The sequence below is a fragment of the Miniopterus schreibersii genome, assembly GCF_964146895.1.
Source record: "Miniopterus schreibersii genome assembly, chromosome: 9".
Taxonomy (NCBI): Eukaryota; Metazoa; Chordata; class Mammalia; order Chiroptera; family Miniopteridae; genus Miniopterus; species Miniopterus schreibersii.
In genome coordinates, this window is record NC_138118.1 from 36,349,013 (window position 1) to 36,369,864 (window position 20,852).

Consider the following 20,852-nt stretch of genomic DNA (forward strand, 5'->3'; position numbering starts at 1 on the left):
ACTCATTTTTTAAAATTATTTTTTTATTGTTGACAGTATTACAGATTCCCCAGTTTTTCCCCTTTTCCCTCAGGCCTTCACCACATATTGCCTGTGTCCATAAGCTATGCATATAAGTTATTTGGTTAATCTCTTCTTGTCCCCCCTCATTCCACTACCATCTAGGATCTGTCAGTCTGTTTCAGGTATCCATGTCTCTGGACCTATTTTGTTCATCAGTTTATTTTGTTAATTAGATACTGCATATGAAATTATGTGATATTTGTCATTCTCTGACTGGTTTATTTCTCTTAGTATAATAATCTCTAGGTCCATACATGCTGTTACAAAGGGTAACATTTTCTTCATTTTATACAGCCAAGTAGTATTCCATTGTGTAAATGTACCACTCATCTGATGGGCACTTGGGCTGTTTCCAGATCTTAGCTATTGTAAATAATGTTGTTGTGAAGATAGGAGTTCATATATTCTTTCTGATCAGTGTTTGGGGCTGTTTAGGATAAATTCCCAGATGTGGGATTGCTGGGTCAAACGGCAGTTCCATTTTGAATTTTTAGAGGCATCTCCATACATTTTTTCACAATGCCTGCACCAATCTGCTTTCTCACCGGCAGTGTACTAGGATTCCCTATACTCCACATCCTTGCCAGCACTTGTTGTTTGTTGATTTATTGATGGTAGCCATTCTGACATATGTGAAATGATATTTCATTGTAGTTTTAATTTGCATCACTTGGATAATTGGTGAAGTTGAGCATTTTTTCATATGTCTATTGTCCATTAGTATGTCCTCTTTGAAGAAGTCTATTTATGTCCTTTGCCCATTTTTTAACTGGATTGTTTATCTTCCTGGTGTTGACTTGTATAAGTTCTTTATATATTTTGGAAATTAACCCCTTATCAGATATACCATTGGTGAACATGTTCTTCCATACTTCGAGGTCCCTTTGCATTTTGAGGATGGTTTATGTTGTTGTGCTGAAGCCTTTTAACTTGATGTAGTCCAATTTTACTATTTTTTCTTTGTTTCCCTTGCCCTAGCAGATGTATTGGTGAAAATTTTGCTACATGAAATGTCTAATAAGATTTTACTGCCTATGTCTTCTTCTAGGATTTTTATGGTTTCGTGACTTACATTTAATATTATATCCATTTTGAGTTTATTCTTCTGTTTGTTTTAAGTTGTTTGTCTAGTTTCCTATTTTTTGTATGTATCTGTCCAATTTTCCCAGCACCTCTTATTGAAGAGACTGTCTTTACTCCATTGTATGCTCTTGCATACATTGTTAAATATTAATTAACCATAATGGTGTAGGTTGATTTCTGGAGTCTCTGTTCTGTTCCCTTAATATATTCCAGTTCTTGTGCCAGCACCAGGTGGTTTTGATTACAATGATTTTGTAGTGTAATTTGATATTTGGTGTTGTGATTCCTCCAACTTTGTTTTCTTTTTCAAGATTGCTATGGCTTATTTGGAGTCTTTTTGGGTTCCAAATAAATTTTTGGAATATTTGTTCTGGATCTGTGAAACATGCTGTTGATATTTTAATAGGGATTGTGTTGAATGTATACATTGCTTTGGGTAGTATGAACATTTTAATTATGTTAATTCTTCCAATCCATGAAAATGGTATATTCTTCCACTTGTTTGTGTCTTCCTCTATTTCTTTTTTTTCAATGCCCTATAGTTTTCTGAGTACAGGTCTTTTACCTCTTTGGTTAACTATATTCCTAAGTATCATATTTTTGTTGTTGCAGTGGTAACTGGGATTGTTTTTCTGCACTTTTCCTGCATCTATTGATATGATCATGTGATTTTTATCCTTTATTTTAAAAAATCTGATATATCATATTTATTGATTTTGCCTATGTTATACCAGCCTTGCATCCTGGAATAAATCTTACTTGATTATGGTGTATGATGTTTTTAATGTATTGCTGTATCCAATTTGCTAATATTTTGTTGAGGATTTTAGCATCTATGTTCATCAGGGATATTGGCCTGTCATTTTCTTTCTTTGTAGTACCTTTATTTAGTTTTTGGGTTAGGATATTACTGGCCTGATAAAGACAGTTTGGAGGTCTTCCCTCCATTTGAATATTTGAATAGTTTGAGGAGGATAAGTGTTAATTATTCTTTTAATGTTAGTAAAACTCATCTTTCAATTCATCCTGTCCAGGATTTTTGTTTGCTGGGAGTTTTTGATTAGTTTTCAATTTCACTAGTTGTTATTGGCCTATTCAGGTTTTCTGATTCTTCCTGACTGAGTTTTGTAATTTAATATTTTTTTAGGAATTTATTCATATTGCTCAAGTTGTCCATTTTTTTTGCATATATAAAATATATTTTTTGCTTATATATAAAATAAATATATATAAAATAGTTTGTACTATTTTTTTTTTTTTTGCAGTCTTTTTTATATCTGTGGTGTCGGTTGTTACTTCTATTTCATTTCTGATTTTATTTATCTGGATCATTTCTCTTTGTTTTTTGATGAGTCTGGTTAAAGGTTCTTCAATCTTGTTGAACTTTGCAAAGAACCAGTTTTTTATTTCATTGATCCTTTGTAATGTTTTTTTTAGTCTCTATGTCATTTATTTTTGCTATTATCTTTATTATTTTCTTCCTTCTACTTACTATTTTTCTTTCTCTAATTCTTTTAGGTGTAAGGTTAGATTGTTTACTTGAGCTTTTTGTGGTAGGCCTGTAATGCTATGAAATTTTCGCTCAGGACTGCTTTAGCTGTATCCCATAGATTTAGGGTTTTTGTGTGTTCACTTTCATTCATTTCCTAGTTGATTTCTTCTTTTATCTCACATGTAATCCATTCATTGTTTAATAACAAGCTATTTAGCCTCCATATGTTTGAATGTTTTTGAGTTTTTTTTATAGTGATTGATTTCTAGTTTCATGCCATTGTGATCAGAGAAGATGCTTGATATGAGTTCAATCTTTTTGAACTTGTAGAGATTTCTTTTGTGTCCTTACATGTGGTCTATCTATGGGAATGTTTCATGATCAGTTGAGATGAATGTATATTCTGCTAAAGGAGTTCATTGCAAATGGAAATGAATGTATATTCTGCTATTTTAGATGAAATATTCTTTAAATATAAATGAAATACATCATATCTAGTTTGTCATTTTGGTCTCTGTTTCCTTCTTGATTTTTTGTCTGGAAGATCTGTCTATTGATGACAGCGGGGTGTTAAAGTTCCCTACTATGATTGCATTTCTGTCAATCTCTCCTTTAAAGTACACCAAGATTTTTTATATGTTTTGGTGCTCTTACTGGATGTGTATATGTTTATAAGTGTTATATCCTCTTGTCATAAGAGTTATATCCATCCCTTTTGTATTATATAGTGTCCTTCTTTGTCTCTTTTTTTATCACCTTTGCTTTAAAGTTTAATTTGTTAGATATAACTATTGCTACCCTTGCTTTTTTCATTTCCATTTGCATGGAATATTTTTTCCATCCCTTCATTTTCAGTCTGTGTGAATCTTTTGTTATGAAGTGAGTCTCTTGTAGACAGCATATATATGGGTAGTGTTTTTTAATCCATTCAGCTACCTTATATCTTTTGATTGGAGCTACTAATCCATTTACATTTAAGTTTATTATTGATAGGTACTTATTTATTGCCATTTTCATTTTTTATGCCTGTATTTCTTTCTCTCTATATTTTTTCTCCTTCTTAAAGCAATTTCTTTAGCATTTCTTGCACTGCTGGTTTGGTGGTAATGAACTCCTTTAGCCTTCTTTTGTCTAGGAAGCTCTTTATTTTGTCTTCAAATTTAAATGATAGCCTTTCTGGGTAAAGAAGTCTTGGTTGCAGGTTCTTGCTTTTCATTACTTTGAATATCTCATGCCAATCCCTTCTGGCCTGATATGTTTCAGTTGAGAAATCCACTGTCAGTCTTATGTGAGCTCCCTTGTAGGTAACTAAATGTCTCTCCCTTGCTGCCTTTAAGATTCACTTTTGTCTTTAGCCTTGGGCATTTAAAAAAATGTTTTTAAAAAATATATCTTTATTGATTTCTGAGAGAGAGGAAGGGAGAGAGAGAGATAGAAGATAGAAATATCAATGATGAGATTCCTTGATCTGTTGCCTCCTGCACCCCCCCCCCCACCGCCCCCGAGGATCAAGCCCACAACCTGGGCATGTGTCCTGACCGGGAATTGAACCTTGATCTCCTGAATCATAGGTCGGTGCTCAACCACTGAGCCATGCTGGCCAGGCTAACATTGGACATTTTAATTATGATGTGCCTTTGCATATGTCTCTTTGGATTCATCTTGAAAGAGACTCTCTGTGCTTCCTGAACTTGTCTGACTTTCTTTCACCAGTTTAGAGAAGTTTTCAGTGATTATTTCTTCAAACAGGTTCTCTATCCTTTGCTCACTTTCTTCTCCTTCTGGTTCTCCTATGATGTGGATGCTATTAAGTTTCATGTTATACCAGAGTCCCCCTAAACTATCCTTGTACTTTTTAGTTCTTTTTACTTTTTGTTGCTTTAAACCAGTGTTTTTTCTCCCTTGTTTTCAAAATCACTGAAATGATCCTCTGCTTTTAATTCTACTAGTGTATTCATGATGTCAGATATGGTATTATTTATTTCTGACTTTGTTCTTTTTTCATATTGATGTAGGTCCCAGTAAGTTTCTTATAATACTCATTAAGTTCATTATAGTTCTCACTAGGTTGTCTGAGCATTCTTATAACCATTAGTTTGAAATCTGTTTCTGATAAATTGCTTACCTCCATTTTATTTAGCTCTTTTTCTGGAGATTTTTTATTTTCTTTCATTTGGGGGTTGTTTCTTTGTCTCCCCATTTTAGCTGTCTCTTTGTGTTTGTTTCTATGTATTAGTGAAAATTGCTATGTCTCCCAGTCTTTGTGGGGTGGTCTTATGTAGTAAGTGTTTTGTGGGATCCGGTGGTGTAGTCTCTTAAATCTCCTGAATTGGATGCTCTAGGAATGTTCCTTGTGTGGATTATGTGGTTCTCTTCCTGTAACTGTGTTTTGATTTGTGTTGGCCCTTTTGTAGGTTGGATTGACTTTCAGGCTGGCTGGATTAGGCTCAACCCAACCACAGCATGCAATCTGCTTTGCAGGTGCAGTATTGAGGTGTCTTGTTTGGCTAGTTACAGAATCTTCCAGATCACCTATCCTCCATGTTTCAAAGATGATTCTTGTGGGTTATGTGCATCTCCTGTTGTAGTTGCATCTTGGTGAATGCTGCTGGTCCTTTGTGGGTGGAGTTAACCCTTTAGGATGGATGGCTATATGGCTAAACCTTGATCACTGTGTATAAAATATTGTGCAGAGGCTTCCCCCCTGAAATAGAATTCTTACTAGCATAGTCTGGTGCCTGCTGGAATTTTCCTTTAGGTATGTTGCTTGTATTACTGATGGGTCCAGCTCTTGTGTAGTCTGAAGCCCACCACTTGTTTTGTTGGTTCTGGGTCTACTTGGGTGGCTTTCAGGTATAGGTTGCTTTCAGACATTGTGTGTAACTGGTTTTGTGTTACCTGTCTGGAACTACCATGCTGTTCGCTGTTTGTGTCTGCATTTACTGGTCTTGGGTGTGGATGGGAGGGGCCAATCTGTGTAGAGTGGGCCCAAGCTGGCTATGCCTAATTCACCCTTCCATAGGGCTCAAGCTCAGTGGGTCAGGGTGGCCATTTTGGACAGACAAGAATAGTGAGTCCTCTAATTTTGGGCATTGTGGTCCAGCACTCAATGGAGAAAATGTGACCCTTACTTCCAAGCCATACCATACAGACCTTGCTAGAGTCTCCAACTATCTCCCCCAGGAGGAGTGCACCACAGGCTCAATTTAGGTGTAGCCAGGTTACCTCACTACAGGAGAATGTTCATCAGGACAGGACAGATTCACTGGCACTTGGCCAAACAGATTGAGAAAGTCTTCTTTTGGGAATTGAACCAACTATGCCATGGTATGGAAGCAAGCTGCACTCCTCCTTTTAGTTCTGTAACCACTCCTGCTCAAGCCCTGGACTAGAGCCTTTGAGGTAAATACACTCTGAATGTCCTGGCTCTGAGCAGAGCCTCCTTTCCCCTCACAACTGAGCCTTAGCACAATGGGGCCAGTCAGGCTTTCCCTGCTTCCTTCCCCCCTGCAGGACTTGGAGGAATAGAGCAGGGAAGCCCTCCACTTGGGGTGGTGCTGGCCCTTGGGAAGGAAGAGAACCGTTCATCTTTTTCTTTCTCTGTAGCGCACTGCCAGAGACTGTGATGGAGGGCTCCAAGGGGGGGGGGGGCATTTCAAATGTCCTAGGTTTGAATTGTGCCCCTTTCCATTTGAGGCTGCACCTCAAAGAGAATAAAGTGTTCCTCAGATTCACTGCTGGGTGTACCATTCAGACTCCTCCACCAGCCCTCAGCTTTGCCCTGTGGTGCTTCCTGCAGATACAGGTGGAAACAAACTTCCCAGGATTATGTTGTAACAAAGATATCCAAGCCTCATTGATGTTTTAACATGTATTAGTGCCTCATCACTTTTTATAGCTGAGTAATATATGGATATACTACATTTATCTATCTATCAACTGATGACATTTTGGTAGTTTCCATTTTTTAGCTATTAAGAATATTAATGCTATGAACAATTGTGTATAAGTTTTTGTGTGGACATATGGTTTCATTTCTCTTGGGTAGTGAGTGGAAGTGATGGGTCATATGGTAACTCTTAGTTAACTTTTTGGAAGATTGCCAAACTGTCTTGCACAACAACTGCACCATTTTACATTCCCACAACAGAGTATTAAGATTCTTATTTCTTCATGTCTTCACCAACACTTATTATCTTCTTTTTTTAAAAAAAAATTACATCCATCCTTGTGGATATCTCATTGTGCTATCTCATGAGTTGTAGCTCGTTGTTTTCATTTGTATTTTCCTGGTAACTAATGATATTGAGCATCTTTTCATGTTTGTACTGGCCATTCATATATCTTTTTTTTTGAGAAATGTCTAAGTCTTTTGCACATTTTTAAATTGAGTTTTCTTCTTTTTCTTTCAGTTGTAAGGCTTCCCTATATTCTGAATACTAAACCCAAAGCAGATGTACATGCTGCAAATATTTTCCCTAATTTTGTTCCTTCTTATAGATAATGTAAAATTATAGATCTGGACTAATAGTAGATCAGATATGTATTTCTTTTTTGCCTGCATATTGTTTCTTCTTCCCTCTCTGACAGCACACCTCTCTTCTCTTGTATCTATAAATTTCTAGCTAATCATCCTTCATTTCCTCCCCAATGCCCCATCTCCTTAGGTCCAGGATGGGCATGTAATCCAAGGTAGGCCAATTAAAATTCATTATATAATTTTTCATTCTGGTTAGAAGTTAAAAATCCTTTTCCTCTCTGTAGGCAAACCTGTGAGTATATAAAACAGAACTGCTTTCTTCATGTTTCCCACATGACAAAAATACTTTTGACAGTAGGAGAGAATGAAATCCACATGCAGAGAAGCAAAGCATAGAGGGACAGGGTTGAAGCTGTGTCAAGATCCCTATTGCATTTGTCCCCATATATACCCCTGCCCTTCTTTGTTATATGAGAAAATAAAGTTCTTTTTAGCCTTGATTGAGTTGGAGTTAGATTTTGGTCACTTGAAATTTAATGAATTTAATGCTTCCTGACTAATACAATTAGTATATGGCTTATAAAATACATTACCAGCAAGTCTTGCATAGGGAGGGTTTGTAATACTTAGTCTATAGGGAAAAATGGAAGGAAAATTGGATCAAAATTGAAAAAATACAGACTAACACATCTGGAGAAACAGGATAAAAATATTTGAATTTATGGGAAAGAGGCTTGTAGGAAAAATGAATCAATGATATGAAATGATGAGTAAATCAGCTTTTGAGGTATGGAAGAGATGTAGTCAAAGGTATTGTGAATTATAGGCATTCATTTAAACATATTTTGTGGAGCCTTCTATGGAGACCAGTTGTCAGAAACAGCTGGCATGTCTCACCCATAAATGTGGCCAGTCTTTATCTCCCTTCTGTGTCATCTCTCTGTACTTTTGTCTACTCATCTTCCATCCTCCATTAGCAGTCTATCCTTTGTTTTAAAGACCAAAAAGACCATGCAGATATTAGGAATCCCTATAAGTGAGATCTCGAATTTTAGAGAACCCCCCAAAATAGTAACATTTATAAATCACACAGCAGAAAACAGCAAGTTCTGACTTGATACTGTTCTCCATGCTATGACCTGAGGACCATTTCTGACCTATAGCATTGCTGCCCCTTAGAGTTCTTTATCTTTACTTCTAGAAGTTATAGTTTAGGTGTAAGGAAGATTTAGATTAATAATCTGGGAGATTAAGTAAGTGAATGATAAAAAATGAATGGAGAAGAGAAAAATTTTAAAACACTAACAGTTAAGCTGTTATATATATAAATTTTTTTGTTAATTGTCACCTGAATATACATTTTCCATTCCTTTTCAGAGAGAGTAGAAGGGAGGGAGGGAGGAGGGGAGAGAACGAGAAACATCAATGTGAGAGACACACATCTACTGGTTAGCTCTTCCATGCACCTCAAGGGGGCAGGGAGTGAACTTGCAACCTAGGTACCTGCCCTTGACTGATAATCAAACCTAAGACCCTTTGGTGCCCAGGCCAATGCTCTAACTACTGAGCATGCTGGCCAAGGCTAAGCTGTTATATTTTTAACTTGCAAATGACAAGGAAAGATCCTAGGGCTAAATAAACAAATCTTACATAAGCTTTAAGTGTTCTCACAGTGCATTTTGCATAATCTGTGCTTCTGGGTAAACTTGATTCCAATCTGAGAGAACCTTCCATTCTCTCTCCTCAATCAAAAGTACTTAATGTCTCCTGAATTGGAGTACCTTTTAATTTTAATTAATTAATTAATTTATTTTTTATTTTTTAAATATATCTTTATTGATTTCAGAGAGAGGAAAGGAGAAGGAGAGAGAGACAGAGAAACATCAGTGATGAGAGAGTCATTGATCGGCTGCCTCCTGCATGCCCCTGACTGGGGATCGAGCCCGCAACCCTGGCATGTGCCCTGACCAGGAATCGAACCCTGATTGCCTGGATCCTAGGTCGACGCTCAACCTCTGAGCCATGCCCGGCTGGGCTGGAGTACTTTTTTCTTAAAAAAATTATCTTTATTGTTGAAAGTGTTACAGATGTCCCTTTTTTGACTCCATTGATCCCCTCCCCCTCATCCACCTCCACAGCCCTTCCCCACACTATTGTAAGTATCTAAGGGTTATGCATATGTGCAAATAAGTTCTTTGATTAATCTCTCTTCACCCACTCCCCCAGTCCCGCCTTCCATCAGAGATTTGTCAGTGTGTTTCATGCTTCTACGTCTCTGGATCTGTTTTGTTCATTAGTTTATTTTGTTCATTACATTCCACAAATCAGTGAGATCATGTCATAACTGTCTTTCTTTGACTGGCTTATTTCACTTAACATAATACTCTCCAGGTCTATCCATGCTGTCCCAAAGGGTAAGAAATCCTTCTTTTTTATAGCTGTATAGAATTCCATGGTGAAAATGTACCACATCTCTTTGATCCACTCATCTATTGATGGGCACTTGTGATGTTTTCAGGTCTTAGCTATTATAAATCGAGCTGCTATAAATATAGGGGTGTATAAATTCTTTCTGATTGGTGTTTCAGTTTTCTTAGGATATATTCCTAGAAGTGGGATCACTGGGTCAAATGGAAGTTCAGTTGTTAATTTTTTGAGGAAAATTGTTTCCATAGTGGTTGCACCACTATGCATTCTCACCAGCAGTGTATTGGGATACCCTTAGTCCACATCCTTGCCAGCACTTGTCATTTGTTGATTTGTTGATGATAGCCATTCTGGCAAGTGTGAGGTAATATCTCATTACTGTTTTAATTTGCATCTCTTTGATGATTAATACCTTTGAGCATTTTCTCATATGTCTCTTGGCCATCTATCTGTATGTCTGCTTTGGAGAAGAGTCTACTTAGATCCTTTGCCTGTTTTTTAATTGAATTGTTTGTCTTTCTTTTCTTAAGTTGTATGAGTTTCTTATATATTTTGTATATTAATCCTTTATCAGATGTATTGTTGGCAAATATGTTCTCCCATACAGTGGGCTCCCTTTTTGTTCTGTTGATGGTTTCTTTTGCTGTGTAGAAGCTTTTTATTTTGATGTAGTCCCATTTGTTTATTTTCTCCTTTGTTCCCTTTGCCCTAAGAGATGTATCTGAAAACATTGCTACAAGAGATGTCTGAGATTTTGCTGCCTATGATTTATTCTAAGAATTTTATGGTTTCATGACTTACATTTAAGTCTTTTATTCATTTTAAGTTTATTCTTGTGTATGGTTTAAGTTGGTGGACTAGTTTCATTTTTTTGCATGTACCTGTCCAATCTTCTGAACACCATTTATTGAAGAGACTGTCTTTACTCCATTGTATGTTCACTGTCTTTACTCCATTGTATGTTCTTGCCTCCTTTGTCAAATATTAATTAACCATAATGGAGTGAGTCAAATTCTGGGTTCTCTCTTCTGTTCTACTGATCTATATGTCTGTTCTTATGTCAGTACCAGGCTGTTTTGATTACAGTGGCTTTCTAGTATAACTTGATATCTGATATTGTGATCCTTCAGACTTTGTTCTATCTCAAGATTGATGTGACTATTCAGGGTCTTTATTTAAATTTTAATTTTTAAAAATTATGTCTTTATTGATTTCAGAAAGAGGGAGGGAGGGGTGGAGAGAGATTGAAACATCATTGATGAGAAAATCACTGATTGGCTTCCTCTTACACATCCTCTACTAGGGGTGGAGCCCACAACCAAGGCATGTGCCTTGACTGGGAATCAAACTACCAATCTCCTGGATCATAGGTTGATGTTCAACTGCTGTACCATGCAAGGTGGGCTAGCGGTCTTTTTTCCCCCCATATAAATTTTGGAGTATTTGTTCTATATTTGTATAATATGCCATTTGTATTTTAATAAGGATTACATAGGGATTGCTTTGGGTAATATGGACATTTTAATGATGTCAGTTCTTCCAATCCATGAACAAAGTATATTCTTGCACTTGTTTATATCTTCCTCTCTTGCTTTTTGCAATGTCTTGTAGTTTTCTGAGTACAGATCTTTTACATTCTTGGTTAAGTTTATTCCTAAGTATCTTCATTTTTTTTTTTTTGTAATGGTAAATGGGATTGTATTCTTTTTAGTTTCTCTTTCTGAGAGTTCATTGTTTGTGTATAAAATGCCATCAATTTCTGGTTGTTAATTTTGTATCTTGCTATATTGCTGAATTCATTTATTAAATCTAATAGTTTTTTGGTGGAGAATTTAGGATTTTCTATGTACAATATCATGTTATCTGTGAATAATGACAGTTTTACTTCCTCCTTTCCAATTTAGATGTCTTTTATGTTTTCTTCTTGTCTGATTGTTATGGCTAGGACTTCCAATACTATGTTGAATAAGAGTGATGAAAGAGGACATCTTTGTCTTGTTCCTATTCTTAGGGGAAATAGTTTTAGTTTTTTCCCATTGAGTATGGTGTTGGCTGTAGGTTTGTCATATATAGCATTTATTATGTTTTGGTGTGGGCCTTCTACTGAATTGGAGTACTTCTTGAGAAAAGGGCCCAATGGGCCATATCTATGTTTTCATGATGTTAGTTATTTAGTGCTGTGTAAGAAATTACCCCAAGTCAGTGGCTTAGAACAGTAAACATTTTTATTATCTCACATTTTCCATGGCTTATGAATTTTGTTGTGGTTTACCTGGGTCAGGATTTTCCTTGAGGTTGCAATCAAGATGTCTTCCAGGCTGTGGTCATTTTAAGACTTGAATATGGCTAGGGGATCTGCTTCCAAGCTCACTCAGGTGGGTGTTGTCAGGAGGCCTCAGTTCTTCATGCAGGACTCTTCATATATCTACTAGAATGTTTTCCCAATATGATGCTTGGTTTCCCCTAGAGCAGGTAATCCAAGAGAGAGAGATAAAGATGAAATATCTTTTATGATCTATCATCAGAAGTCACACTCCTTTATTTCTGTATACAGTCACACTGTATTTGTCAGCATGAGCCCATCTTTAAAAGAGGGAGGAGAATTAAGGTCCAACTCTTTAAGGGAGTAATATAAAAAAAATTGTGGAAGTATTTTAAAACTGCTACAGGTAGTAACTATCAAAAATAGTTATAATGAAAATACAAAGGAGACAAACAATATTTAATTGAGTAGAAGAATAAAAAAGAACACAATTTTATTAGTGGTAGAATAGGCCATCCAATAGAAATAAAGGAAAAATTATCTTTTAATTATTAAAAAATACAAGGATTGGTATTCCTACATAAGCTGTCTTCACAGCTTCTTTTCTCAGTCACAAATCATGATTTTATTGAAGAATTGTTTTATGTTTTTATTGAATATATACACATGTTTAAAGTAATTAAATACTCCAAAATTGTCATAATGAAATCAAAAGTCCCTTGCTCCAGGCCTTCCAGCTAGTAGCCCTGCACTCTAGAAGTAAAGATTCTAGTTCAGGGGTGGGGATTGTTTGGCCTGGGGGCCATAATTTGGCCTGACCCTGCCAAGGCTACTGCAGGTGGTACTCAAAATTTAATAAACATAGGAGCCTTTTCCATAACTAATTTTTAAGTTGATAATTTTGTGTGACCCAGGAATGATGATATAAATTTTAAATGATCCTTGGCAGGGAAAAGATTCCCCACTCTTGCCTAATCCTTGTGTTGATTTCTTATAACACTTAACTCCACTATTGGGTTTTGGCTCAGTGGAGGCCAATGTGCAACTTTCTGGAGTCATCTGAAATCCAGGTTCATTGACACTAACTGCCTCCATGATGACACATAACCACGAAGTGATCAAAGTTGTATACCTGAGGTACACTGGTGGGAAAGTTGGTGTCACATCTGCCCTGGCCCCCCAATATTGGAACTCTGGGTCTGTCTCTCAAAATGGTTGGTGATGACATTGCTAAAGTAAGTGGTGATTAGAAGGGTCAGGATTACAGTGAAACTGAGCATTCAGAAGAGACAGGCACAGATTGAGGTAGTACCTTCTAACTATATCCTGACCATCAAAGCCCCCAAAGAGCTACCAAGAGACAGAAAGAAGCAAAAAAACAACAACAAAAAAACAAACCCAAACCCAAAAAAACTAACAAAAAAAATTAAGCACAGTGGAAAATTGTTGATAATTTTGATAAGAATGTCAACATTGTCTGATAGATGCAGCACCAATCTTTAGCTAGGGGACACTTTGGAACCATTAAAAAGATTCTGGAGACTGCCAAGTCTATGGATTGCAATATTTTTTGCCACCACTTTCATGACATTATAGAATTATAGATGACATCAACAGCGCAATGGAATGCCCAGTTAATTAAGAACTACAAAGGCAAATATTTCAATTTAAGATCATTTGACAACCAAAAAACAGCAACAAAACTCACCTTAACTCCATGTTTCCAAGTGTTAGGTCTTACTACGATATTTTGATTTATTAATTAGAGACATTTTTTATTTATAATTCATACAATAGATGAGGATCTAGCTCTGTTATACTTCAGCCTTACTTGATTCCTCTGAACTGCCCATGTATTGTAGAAACCTTCTTAACAACATAAGCAGGTTCGGTAGGTGATCTTTTAACTGAAAAACCGGGTTAAAGCAGGTAATCATAAAAATTATATGTAATTTTTTTTCTTTTTTTGTTATTGTTCAAAATATTACACCCCTTCCACCAAGTACCCACTTCCCTCCCCAAGCCTTCACCACACTATTGTTTGTGTCCATGGGTTATGCATATATGCAAATAAATGTTTTGGTTACTCTCTCCCTTCCCAACCACCCACCCACCTCCAACCTCCCTCTGATATTGTTGGTGTTTTAAAATGCTGTCGATTTCTGGATGTTAATTTTGTATCTAGCTACCCTGCCAAATTCATTTATCAAATCTAGTAGTACTTTGGAGAAGTCTTTAGGGTTCTCTATGTACAATATCATGTCACCTGCAAAATAGACAGTTTTATTTCCTCCTTTCCAATTTGGATACCTTTTATGCTTTCTTTCTGTCTAATGGCTGTGGAAAGGAATTCCAGTACTATGTTGAAAGAGTAGTGAAAGTGGACAACCCTGACTTGTTCCTAGTTTTAAGGGAAATGGTTTTAATTTTTGCCTATTGAGTATGATGTTTAGTAGGTTTGTCATATATGGCCTTTATTATGCTGAGGTATGTTCTCCCTATTTCCACTTTGCTGAGAGTTTTTATAAAATGGGTGCTGGATTTTGTTAAATGCTTTTTTTGCATCTATTGATATGATCATATGATTTTTGTCCTTCATTTCTTAATGTGATGTATTACATTTACTGATTTGCAAATATTATATCAGCCTTGCATCCCCAGAATAAATCCCACCTGGTCATGGTGTATGATCTTTTTACTGAAGTGGCTGCATCTGGTTTGCTAGTATTTTGTTGAGGATTTTGGTATTTATGTTCATCAGGGATATTGGCCTGTAATTTTCTTTCTTTGTAATGTTTTTATCTGGTTTTGGAATTAGGATGATGCTGTTCTCATAAAAACAGATTGGGAGTTTTCCCTCCTCTTGAAATTTCTGAACTAGTTTGAATAGAATAGTTGTTAATTATTTTTTCAATGTTTGGTAAAATTCGTCTGTAAATCCATCTGGTCCAGAACCTTTGTTTGCTGGAAGTTTTTTGATTACTGTCTCAATTTTATTAGTTGTTGTCCTATTCAGGTTTTCTGATTTTTCCGGATTCAGCTTTGTAGGATTGCATTTTTCTAGGAATGTGTCCACTTCATCAATATTGTCCAGCTTGTTGGCATATAGTTACTCATATTTATGATGCTTTGTATGTCTGTTAGATCAGTTGTTTTACCGCCTCTTTCATTTCTGATTTTATTTATTTGTGTCCTCTCTCTTTGTTTCTTGGTGAATCTGGCTAAAGGTTTACCAATTTTATTTGTTTTGTCAAAGAACCAAATGTTGGTTTCATTGATCCTTTGTAAATTTTTTTAGTCTCTATGTCATTAATTTCTGCTCTGCTCTTTAATATTTCCTTCTTTTTACTTCCTCAGGGCTTTTCTTGCTGTTCTCTTTCTAATTCTTTTAGATGTTGTGTTAGATGGGTGAGTAGAGATTTTTCTTGTTTCTTGTGGTTTGCCTGTACTGCTATGAACTTTCTTCTCAAGACTGCTTTCGGTGTGTCCCGTAGATTTGGGGTTGTTGTCTGTTCATTTTTGTTTTTTTCCAGAAAGTGTTTGATTTCTTCCTTGGTCTCATTGGTAACCCATTCATTGTTTAATAACATTCTATTTAGCCTTCATGTGTTTGAATATTTTTAAGTTTTTTTTATAGTGGAGGATTTCTAGTTTCATGGCATTGTGACCTGAGAAGATGTGTGATATTATTTCAATCTTCTTGAATTTGTAGAGACTTTCCTTGTGTCCTAACATGTGGTATATTTTTGAGAATATTCCATGTGCAGTTGTGAAGAATGTTTATTCTGCTGCTTTGGGATAAAATGTTTTGTAAATATCAGTTAAATCCATTAAATCTAGAGTGTCATTTAAGGCCTCTGTTTCTCTGTTGATTTTTTGTCTTGATGACCTGTCCAACGCTGACAGTGGGGTGTTAAAGTCCCCCACTATGATTGTGTCGCTGTCAATCTCCCCCTTCGAGTCCACTAAGAAATTTTTTATATATTTAGGTGCTCCTATATTGGGTGCATATATATTTATAAAGGTTATTTCCTCTTGTTGGATTGACCCTTTTAGTATTATGTAGTGATGTCCTTTGTCTCTTGTTATGGTTTTATTTTGAAGTTTATATTGTCAGAAATAAGTACTGCTACTTCAGCTTTTTAAAAAATTTCTTTTTACATAGAATATTTTTTTCCATCCCTTCACTATTACCCTGTGTGAATATTTCACTCTCAGGTAGGTCTGTTGTAGATAGAATATATATGGGTCCTGTTTTCTTATCCATTCAGCTACCCTATGTCTTTTGATTGGAGTCTTTATTCCATTTACATTTAAGGTTACTATTGATATATACTTATTTAACACCATTTTCCCCCACCCCCCTTTATGTGAATGTACCTTTCTCTCAATATTTCTTCTTCCTAATGAAGACCTTTTAGCATTTCTTGCAGTGCTGGTTTGGTGATACCCAACTACTTTAGCTTTCTTTTGCCTAGGATGTTCTTTATTTCACCTTCACTTTCAAATGATAGCCTTGCTGGATAAAGCAGTCTTGGTTGCAGGTTGTTGCTTTTCATTACCTTGAGAACTTCATGCCCCTCCCTTCTGGCCTGAAGTGTTTCTGTTGAGAAATCTCCTTTCAGCCTTTTTGAGGTTCCCTTTTAGGTCACTGCTTGTCCCTCTCTTGTAGCTCTTAATAGTCTCTCTTTGTCAATAACATTTGATATATTAATTATGATGTGTCTTGGAGTGGGTCTCTTTGGGTTTCTCTAGTTTGGAGCCCTCTGTGCTTCCTGAACTTGTGTGGCTTTTCCTTCACCAGCTTGGAGAAACTTTCTGTCATTACTTTCTTCACCAAGGTTTCTTTCCATTGGTCACTTTCCTCCACCTTCTGGTACCCCTATGATGTTGTTTCACTTCATGTTGTCCCAAAGTTCCCTTAAACTGTCCTCATGCTTTTTAAGTGGTTTTTTTTTTTTTGCTGCTCTGATTGAGTCATTTTTTCTACCTTATCTTCTTATTCACTTATTCTATCCTCTGCTTCATTGATCCTGCTTTTAATTTTTTCCAGCATATTCTTTATCTCAGATATAGTTTTCTTCCTTTCTTCCTGGTTCTTATTTATCATATCTAGCTCTTTTTTTTTTTTTTTTCATGCTTTCACTAAGCTCCTCGACCTTCCCATTAAGTGTCTTGTGGTTCTCATTAATTTCCTTGAGCATCTTTATAACCATTACTCTGAACTCTATTTCTGATAACTTGCTTAACTCTATTTCATCAGGAGTCTTTTTTTTCTGGCAATTTTTCTTTTCTTTAGTTTGGAGGTTGTTTCTTTCTCTCCTCATTTTAGTGACTCTTAGTGTTTGTATCTGTATATTAGATTGTTTGCTGTCTCCCTGTCTTGTGGGGTTGGATTTTGTAGTGTATGTCCAGTGGGACCCAGAGGTGTGTTTTCCTTAGACTTCTGAGTTATTTTCTCTAGGTGTGGCCCTTTTGTGGGTATCCCTTTTGTGGTTTCTTTGGGCTCTGCTGTTGTGATTGGGTCTAGATTGTTCTTGACTCATTCTTGGGAGGACTTTCTCCTTAGATTGCTAACTGTGAGGCTCAGCCACAACCATGTCATATGAGCTATTGTACAGGTACTCACAGGCAAAACAAAACACAACCAAACTGCCAGGAAACAAAAGTAACTTACAAAATGGCCTGACACTCACAATGAAAATATGCCAAGAGAAAGCAGAGTAAAGAGAGTGAAGCAAGAACACAAATGCTAAAGAAAAGAGAGAAAAGGATATTATTGCTAAAAATAAATAATAATAATAGTAAAATAAGTTAAAAAATAAAAAATGGAGAAGCTCATGGGAGATAAAAGGGGCACAGAATAGATTCTGAGAAAAAAAAGGGCAAGGAAAAATTTAGGGTAAAGTTTAAGGATAGGAAAATGGTTGAAAAATAAAAATAAAATAAAGAGACAAACACAAAGAAACAAAAAGGAAGACAGAGAATAAAAGGGGAGAAAAAGAAAAGAAAAGAAAGTTATATCAATGGTGTAAGAAGAAAGAGGAAGGTAAAGCAGGGGCAGGGAAGGCATCCAATAAGTTGTGGGGGGGAAAGAATAGAGAAAAACATGAAATTTATTGGTTATAGTGATAATATCCCAGCAATAAACAGAGAATACCAAGAAAGTCTTGATAATAGAACAAAAACCAAACCAAAAAAAAAAAAAAAAACCCCAGAAAAAATAAAACAAAACAAAACAAGCAAAGGAAGCCAAAACAGATTTTCAAAAAATTAAAAACAATTAAAAAATTTTAAATGAAAACATTTTTTCTTCTCTTTTTTTTTTCTAAATAAAAAGTCAATTAGATGAGTTTCATCTGGGTAGCTTATGTTGTCTGAGGCTCACTCTTTTGTATGTTGTTTTTAGTTCTCCTTGGAGGTACTAGCGTGTCAACCAATGTCAGGAGCTCTTTAGGTTTGGCTCTGGTGTGCTTAGATAGTAGGCTGGTCTGAGGCTCTCTGCCAACCACCTCCATTTGTCACCTATTTTGCCTCTCACTTGTGGTTGCTTGGTCTTACTTCAGAGTCTTCTGAAGAGTCTATAGGGTGCAGGCCTGCTAATGTAGCTCAGGATATTTTTTCTCCCTAGAGGTTTCACTGTCCAGCCCTCACTGTGGGGAAGTTAGTTTCTGCTTCAAAACCAACTCCTCAGTCTCTACCCTATCCTCCAGTACTAACTAGTTCCCCATACAATGGTCTGCTGCAGGTTTAGATTGAATCCAGTCTGTTGCCTTTTCTTTATGGTCAGTTTCAGTGGCCTGGGCTCAGTGAGTTTGGTTAAGAAAGATTCCAGTGATTACAGTATGCAAGGTGCCTGCCCAGCCCCCCAGAAGGGGTTTTAAGCTTTTCCTCTAGTTCCCAAACAATAGTCCCTGAGAGTCTTATTCTTGTATTGTCCTATGAACTGTTATCCCTTCACCTGTCAGACCTGTGCTCAGCAGGAGACATCTGGGGCTTCAGTGAGCTGAACTATCCCCTTTCCTGTTGGGGGTGGTGCTCTTGGCCTTCAGGAGAGGTAGGCATGCTCTGCCTCTAATTTCCCAGATCTGATTGGCTGATTTCACAGGGTGTTCAGTTCAAACTCTCCACAATGCAGACAGAAATTCCACTTTCACTGGTTTGTCTCCCCAGTGCAAGCCAGGAAGTTGGATGCCCATTCAGCAATCAAAAACTCAAAAACACATAAAGCAACACACTGGCAGAGATCCTGCCCTGAGAGTTCCCAGTGTCCCTGCACCTCAAAACCAAGCAGGAGGGGTCACAAAGTCACCTCTCACAGGTCCCCTGCACTGCTGATTTCAGTAAAGCTGGGGCACTATCCCATTCCCTTCAGAGCAGGTGAAAAATCTCTGATTTACCCCATTGGCAGCTCTGGCAGCTGGAACCCCAATTCACCCCACTGGTGGCTCTGGTCTTCTTTCTGGTAGCAGGAGGGTTCTCTTCCTCTTCCTTGTATAGCACAATTCAAATGCTTTCTATGGTTTTACATAATGTCTTACAGGAAAGTTGAGGGTCCCCTTCAGGCACACTGTTCCCCTGGCTCCCTTTGTCCCCCCTGCAGAGGCTCTTCTTCCCTTCTCCTCTGCTCTGGGTTTGAGATCTCAGCTTGTGGATGCCAGTCCATGCTCCCAAGGGAAGGGAGCCAGGCTGCCTCTAAACCTTGGGCCTCACTGCCCAGCACTGGATTCATTGGGCCTCCCCTATTCAACACCCCCCTCTGTTACCAGACTCTATGTTGTTTCTTCAGTGTTCTTTACTCAAAATATGTCCACTCAGGTATATTTCTTTTGTTTTTCCAAGCTGGTTCCACAGTGTCTTAGTAGTAAATCCTGTCTGTGGCTGGGAGCAAGGGTGCTGCTCTGCTTCTTGTCAGAGTGCTGCCTTCTTTGCCTTATCTGCATGTAAATTTTCTTAAGTATTTTATGTTAACTGAAAGCATCTCATCTTTTGATATATGCCAAAGGACTTCTTGCATATGGGTCTTGAAGAAACAAATCCAGAACATATCTTTCATGATTAATTTGCAGTTTGAGTTTCTTTAAAGTAGTACATAAAACTAAAAACATTTGCAAGACAAATTGAATACAAAATGCTTCTAGAGGTTAGATATTTCTCCCCAGTCAACAATTGCCTTTCTGGTTTTTTTTTTTTTACAATATTTTCATTGATTTGTCATTATCAAATTTTTCAACTTTGCTTCATTACAGAAAGGACTCCTTGTCACACCCTTAATGGATTAGTTTTTGTAATATGAAGCAAAACCAAAGAATTATCATAACAAATATGATTTAACAAATTATAAAAAACCTTCTGTAAGAACTTTTAGATTTTGGAAAGCACTGAACTCACCATTGGGAGCCTCAGTGCACAGCATTAGATTCAAGCTCTTGGTCTCTTAGCTCCAGGTTCTGCTCTCCATGATTATACATAGTAACTTATTTATAACTCTTAATAGTCTTAGGACATAAGTTCTAGTATTATCCCTTTAAGAAAAAGCATATGAAACTTGAAAGTACCCAAAAGAGATTACTGAATGTTCTTTCAGTACATCACTGAAATTTGATGTTCTGTTGATGAGGCTATTTTGCAACCATGTAGGGGGAAAAGATTAATTTATAGATTTTTTCTTATAGATATGCAAATAATTTATTTTTGAAAGAATAAATAACTCCAAAGTTTATGGTTTATGACTGTGTTGGACATTACCAGTTTTGTGTTTAACCTTGTGCTCTTATTTTAATTTCATTCTAATATTCTAATTATTAAATTTATATCTATAAATTTATATATAAATATCCTCAAATGCTCTTTGAACTGTTTAAACATCTTAGTGTTTTACTCATTACTTAATGAGTTCAATAAAATTTTTTAAATGTTTATTTTATACTTGTATAAGAGTCATGATTTTGTCTTTTTGAAAATTATACTTTAACATCCTCATTTTACAGATAAAGATAGTGAAGCAGAGAATGGTCAATGATTGTCCAAAGAAACACAGTGTT